Here is a 7,816-nt window from a genome sequence, read left to right on the forward strand (position 1 = left end):
GCACTGCAGCAAAGGTATAACAAAGCAAAGAAAGACAATCACAGATCTTTCAGATATTCACTACGCCTAAGAATAGCGGTCGTTGACGGCATGCGCAACATGTACTACGACTACGCCCACAACAAAGCAGAGACCATTGCTGAACTACGCCAAGAGCTGTTTGGTGAAGTCGTCGATATCGTCTCGGAGGAAACAGACATCGAGATGTACGATTACAAGAATGAAGATGAACTTCCCAAAAAACGGCTCTTTTCAGAGCCACACAATTTTTTCAAAAAGATTCTTATATTGATAATGCTAGCTGTAAACTAGTCTTATTGGTAACAGAGTACAGTCGTAATTCTATGATAATTGCATAAGAATTTTTCATTTTACCAAAAAAGTGCCAGATATTTACCAGAGGGGAAAACATAAGCCCATTTTATTTCCGTTTAGATTCTCTAGTGGAGAAAAATGCTACTTTAGTGGATATTGACTTTTTCCGTGTCACTTTAAATTTCAATTGAAATCTGAGAGTAAAAGGTTTGTGCGTAATTGAATTTTGCATGCATGCAAGTGAGAAGGCAGTGGCAAAGTATTGCACATTCAAGTGGAGATAACTCACTTTTTTCTACTACTTCATTAATTTCAAATTTCCAGTCTTATCCATCATTAGAATATCCACGTAGAGATTTCATGAGCATAAATATTGGAATTTATTTACAAATTTACAAATCTATTTACCGTAATTTATTTTAGTTTTGGCAAAATATTTCACCTTTCATTTCGTTTCTAGTCTTTTTCTTTTATTTTTTTTTCACTTTATATATCACTATATAATATTTGGATTATATTATTATATTTTTAAAATATTTTTTAACAAAAGTTTTGACTTTCCCTATTGTTTTTTTTTTTTTTTTTAGTTTCTTCCATTAATTTATTAATGATTGTATTACAATAATTTATGATTAATAGACAAATGAGTTGACAATACACACAAGCCCACGACACGCGACTATTTTGACAGTGGACTCGTGCCTTAAATTCAATTACTCTTTTCTGTCATTACCTTGACTTTCTCAATTCCAAGTGTCAAACTGAAGAGCTATATAACCAATGGTCATATCCAGAATAACCAGAACTTGTTTCTGTCATCATAGTGCTAACTACAAAATGAAAGCCAAAGTCCAAATGAAAAACCGTGACAAGCGGTCTACACTTGTCGACAGTGAGCGGCGTTTTAAGAGAGCCTGTGAACAGATTGTCCAGCTGAACTACTCACTTGACGCACTTCAGCAAAGGTATAACAAAGCAAAGAAAGACAATCACAGATCTTTCAGATATTCACTACGCCTAAGAATAGCGGTTGTTGACGGCATGCGCAACATGTACTACGAATACGCCCACAACAAAGCAGAGACCATTGCTGAACTACGCCAAGAGCTGTTTGGTGAAGTCGTCGATATCGTCTCGGAGGAAACAGACATCGAGATGTACGATTAAAAGAATGAAGATGAACTTCCCAAAAAACGGCTCTTTTCAGAGCCACACAATTTTTTCAAAAAGATTCTTAGATTGATAATGCTAGCTGTAAACTAGTCTTATTGGTAACAGAGTACAGTCGTAATTCTATGATAATTGCATAAGAATTTTTCATTTTACCAAAAAAGTGCCAGATATTTACCAGACGGAAAAACATAAGCCCATTTTATTTCCGTTTAGATTCTCTAGTGGAGAAAAATGCTACTTTAGTGGATATTGACTTTTTCCGTGTCACTTTAAATTTCAATTGAAATCTGAGAGTAAAAGGTTTGTGCGTAATTGAATTTTGCATGCATGCAAGTGAGAAGGCAGTGGCAAAGTATTGCACATTCAAGTGGAGATAACTCACTTTTTTCTACTACTTCATTAATTTCAAATTTCCAGTCTTATCCATCATTAGAATATCCACGTAGAGATTTCATGAGCATAAATATTGGAATTTATTTACAAATCTACAAATCTATTTACCGTAATTTATTTTAGTTTTGGCAAAATATTTCACCTTTCATTTCGTTTGTAGTCTTTTTCTTTTATTTTTTTCACTTTATATATCACTATATAATATTTGGATTATATTATTATATCTTTAAAATATTTTTTAACAAAAGTTTTGACTTTCCCTATTGTTTTTTTTTTTTTTTTTTTTAGTTTCTTCCATTAATTTATTAATGATTGGATTACAATAATTTATGATTAATAGACAAATGAGTTGACAATACACACAAGCCCACGACACGCGACTATTTTGACAGTGGACTCGTGCCTTAAATTCAATTACTCTTTTCTGTCATTACCTTGACTTTCTCAATTCCAAGTGTCAAACTGAAGAGCTATATAACCAATGGACATATCCAGAATAACCAGAACTTGTTTCTGTCATCATAGTGCTAACTGCAAAATGAAAGCCAAAGTCCAAATGAAAAACCGTGACAAGCGGTCTACACTTGTCGACAGTGAGCGGCGTTTTAAGAGAGCCTGTGAACAGATTGTCCAGCTGAACTACTCACTTGACGCACTTCAGCAAAGGTATAACAAAGCAAAGAAAGACAATCACAGATCTTTCAGATATTCACTACGCCTAAGAATAGCGGTTGTTGACGGCATGCGCAACATGTACTACGAATACGCCCACAACAAAGCAGAGACCATTGCTGAACTACGCCAAGAGCTGTTTGGTGAAGTCGTCGACATCGTCTCGGAGGAAACAGACATCGAGATGTACGATTAAAAGAATGAAGATGAACTTCCCAAAAAACGGCTCTTTTCAGAGCCACACAATTTTTTCAAACAGATTCTTATATTGATAATGCTAGCTGTAAACTAGTCTTATTGGTAACAGAGTACAGTCGTAATTCTATGATAATTGCATAAGAATTTTTCATTTTACCAAAAAAGTGCCAGATATTTACCAGAGGGGAAAACATAAGCCCATTTTATTTCCGTTTAGATTCTCTAGTGGAGAAAAATGCTACTTTAGTGGATATTGACTTTTTCCGTGTCACTTTAAATTTCAATTGAAATCTGAGAGTAAAAGGTTTGTGCGTAATTGAATTTTGCATGCATGCAAGTGAGAAGGCAGTGGCAAAGTATTGCACATTCAAGTGGAGATAACTCACTTTTTTCTACTACTTCATTAATTTCAAATTTCCAGTCTTATCCATCATTAGAATATCCACGTAGAGATTTCATGAGCATAAATATTGGAATTTATTTACAAATTTACAAATCTATTTACCGTAATTTATTTTAGTTTTGGCAAAATATTTCACCTTTCATTTCGTTTCTAGTCTTTTTCTTTTATTTTTTTTTCACTTTATATATCACTATATAATATTTGGATTATATTATTATATTTTTAAAATATTTTTTAACAAAAGTTTTGACTTTCCCATTGTTTTTTTTTTTTTTTTTTAGTTTCTTCCATTAATTTATTAATGATTGTATTACAATAATTTATGATTAATAGACAAATGAGTTGACAATACACACAAGCCCACGACACGCGACTATTTTGACAGTGGACTCGTGCCTTAAATTCAATTACTCTTTTCTGTCATTACCTTGACTTTCTCAATTCCAAGTGTCAAACTGAAGAGCTATATAACCAATGGACATATCCAGAATAACCAGAACTTGTTTCTGTCATCATAGTGCTAACTGCAAAATGAAAGCCAAAGTCCAAATGAAAAACCGTGACAAGCGGTCTACACTTGTCGACAGTGAGCGGCGTTTTAAGAGAGCCTGTGAACAGATTGTCCAGCTGAACTACTCACTTGACGCACTTCAGCAAAGGTATAACAAAGCAAAGAAAGACAATCACAGATCTTTCAGATATTCACTACGCCTAAGAATAGCGGTTGTTGACGGCATGCGCAACATGTACTACGACTACGCCCACAACAAAGCAGAGACCATTGCTGAACTACGCCAAGAGCTGTTTGGTGAAGTCGTCGATATCGTCTCGGAGGAAACAGACATCGAGATGTACGATTAAAAGAATGAAGATGAACTTCCCAAAAAACGGCTCTTTTCAGAGCCACACAATTTTTTCAAAAAGATTCTTAGATTGATAATGCTAGCTGTAAACTAGTCTTATTGGTAACAGAGTACAGTCGTAATTCTATGATAATTGCATAAGAATTTTTCATTTTACCAAAAAAGTGCCAGATATTTACCAGACGGAAAAACATAAGCCCATTTTATTTCCGTTTAGATTCTCTAGTGGAGAAAAATGCTACTTTAGTGGATATTGACTTTTTCCGTGTCACTTTAAATTTCAATTGAAATCTGAGAGTAAAAGGTTTGTGCGTAATTGAATTTTGCATGCATGCAAGTGAGAAGGCAGTGGCAAAGTATTGCACATTCAAGTGGAGATAACTCACTTTTTTCTACTACTTCATTAATTTCAAATTTCCAGTCTTATCCATCATTAGAATATCCACGTAGAGATTTCATGAGCATAAATATTGGAATTTATTTACAAATCTACAAATCTATTTACCGTAATTTATTTTAGTTTTGGCAAAATATTTCACCTTTCATTTCGTTTGTAGTCTTTTTCTTTTATTTTTTTCACTTTATATATCACTATATAATATTTGGATTATATTATTATATTTTTAAAATATTTTTTAACAAAAGTTTTGACTTTCCCTATTGTTTTTTTTTTTTTTTTTTAGTTTCTTCCATTAATTTATTAATGATTGGATTACAATAATTTATGATTAATAGACAAATGAGTTGACAATACACACAAGCCCACGACACGCGACTATTTTGACAGTGGACTCGTGCCTTAAATTCAATTACTCTTTTCTGTCATTACCTTGACTTTCTCTATTCCAAGTGTCAAACTGAAGAGCTATATAACCAATGGACATATCCAGAATAACCAGAACTTGTTTCTGTCATCATAGTGCTAACTGCAAAATGAAAGCCAAAGTCCAAATGAAAAACCGTGACAAGCGGTCTACACTTGTCGACAGTGAGCGGCGTTTTAAGAGAGCCTGTGAACAGATTATCCAGCTGAACTACTCACTTGACGCACTTCAGCAAAGGTATAACAAAGCAAAGAAAGACAATCACAGATCTTTCAGATATTCACTACGCCTAAGAATAGCGGTTGTTGACGGCATGCGCAACATGTACTACGACTACGCCCACAACAAAGCAGAGACCATTGCTGAACTACGCCAAGAGCTGTTTGGTGAAGTCGTCGATATCGTCTCGGAGGAAACAGACATCGAGATGTACGATTAAAAGAATGAAGATGAACTTCCCAAAAAACGGCTCTTTTCAGAGCCACACAATTTTTTCAAACAGATTCTTATATTGATAATGCTAGCTGTAAACTAGTCTTATTGGTAACAGAGTACAGTCGTAATTCTATGATAATTGCATAAGAATTTTTCATTTTACCAAAAAAGTGCCAGATATTTACCAGAGGGGAAAACATAAGCCCATTTTATTTCCGTTTAGATTCTCTAGTGGAGAAAAATGCTACTTTAGTGGATATTGACTTTTTCCGTGTCACTTTAAATTTCAATTGAAATCTGAGAGTAAAAGGTTTGTGCGTAATTGAATTTTGCATGCATGCAAGTGAGAAGGCAGTGGCAAAGTATTGCACATTCAAGTGGAGATAACTCACTTTTTTCTACTACTTCATTAATTTCAAATTTCCAGTCTTATCCATCATTAGAATATCCACGTAGAGATTTCATGAGCATAAATATTGGAATTTATTTACAAATTTACAAATCTATTTACCGTAATTTATTTTAGTTTTGGCAAAATATTTCACCTTTCATTTCGTTTCTAGTCTTTTTCTTTTATTTTTTTTTCACTTTATATATCACTATATAATATTTGGATTATATTATTATATTTTTAAAATATTTTTTAACAAAAGTTTTGACTTTCCCTATTGTTTTTTTTTTTTTTTTTTAGTTTCTTCCATTAATTTATTAATGATTGGATTACAATAATTTATGATTAATAGACAAATGAGTTGACAATACACACAAGCCCACGACACGCGACTATTTTGACAGTGGACTCGTGCCTTAAATTCAATTACTCTTTTCTGTCATTACCTTGACTTTCTCAATTCCAAGTGTCAAACTGAAGAGCTATATAACCAATGGACATATCCAGAATAACCAGAACTTGTTTCTGTCATCATAGTGCTAACTGCAAAATGAAAGCCAAAGTCCAAATGAAAAACCGTGACAAGCGGTCTACACTTGTCGACAGTGAGCGGCGTTTTAAGAGAGCCTGTGAACAGATTGTCCAGCTGAACTACTCACTTGACGCACTTCAGCAAAGGTATAACAAAGCAAAGAAAGACAATCACAGATCTTTCAGATATTCACTACGCCTAAGAATAGCGGTTGTTGACGGCATGCGCAACATGTACTACGAATACGCCCACAACAAAGCAGAGACCATTGCTGAACTACGCCAAGAGCTGTTTGGTGAAGTCGTCGACATCGTCTCGGAGGAAACAGACATCGAGATGTACGATTAAAAGAATGAAGATGAACTTCCCAAAAAACGGCTCTTTTCAGAGCCACACAATTTTTTCAAACAGATTCTTATATTGATAATGCTAGCTGTAAACTAGTCTTATTGGTAACAGAGTACAGTCGTAATTCTATGATAATTGCATAAGAATTTTTCATTTTACCAAAAAAGTGCCAGATATTTACCAGACGGGAAAACATAAGCCCATTTTATTTCCGTTTAGATTCTCTAGTGGAGAAAAATGCTACTTTAGTGGATATTGACTTTTTCCGTGTCACTTTAAATTTCAATTGAAATCTGAGAGTAAAAGGTTTGTGCGTAATTGAATTTTGCATGCATGCAAGTGAGAAGGCAGTGGCAAAGTATTGCACATTCAAGTGGAGACAACTCACTATACTACAACCATACCCCTGTAAAAACGACACATTTTACAGAACAGTATAAATCCGTCCTGTCAAGATTTTTCCACTTTAACTGACTAAGAATGAAATTATTGTTGTATCTAAATGTGTCTGTGACTATAAGCTTTAGAAATATGTAAAGTTTATTTGGCAGACGTGACTTATTTAATAAATAATGAACTTTATTCACCGATATGTCTCTCTTTTTATCGCCATTTTCTTGTCAGAAAAAGTTCGTCCTGTCAAGATTTTCGCTTTATTTTTTGACATTTTCAAAAAAACTTTGTATCAATTAAAAGCACTTTTATTCTTTTTTAATTCAATTTTTTTAAATCCATTAAATAAAACTAAAGTTATATCTAAAAATATATAGGGAAATGTCCGTCCTGTTAACAGACCGAACCAAGGTGTCTATCTACTTTTGAACATTTTAAAAATTTCCTGGTCTTTTAACCGGCGCTTGTTTCGTATACAATATAAAAATAATAAATACTACCTATCTTATGTGGATCCTGAAAAATTACCTATCTTAGTACTTATTATTTTGATTTTTTATACGAAACAAGTGCGTGTGGGTGTTTTTCTGAAGCGTGCTCTTGCACTGCCTGCCGACACTCTCATGTGGATCCTGAAAAATTTGAAAGATCTTTTGGAGACAATCAGTTCAAGACTATTATCCGAAGATAATAGCATTAAAACCTATGATTTTTCAACACTGTATACTTCTATTCCCCGTACTCAGTTAAATTCCGACTTAAAAACATTATACATCGTTGTTTAAAAAAAAAAAAAAAGATGGTACACCTAGATACAAATATATAGTTCTTGGTAGAGATTCCTCATACTTTGTAAGAAATAATTCCAAATCATCT

The sequence above is a fragment of the Perna viridis genome, chromosome 4 (genome assembly GCF_037379345.1).
Source record: "Perna viridis isolate PV_CMFRI_1.1 ecotype Kerala chromosome 4, ASM3737934v1, whole genome shotgun sequence".
Taxonomy (NCBI): Eukaryota; Metazoa; Mollusca; class Bivalvia; order Mytilida; family Mytilidae; genus Perna; species Perna viridis.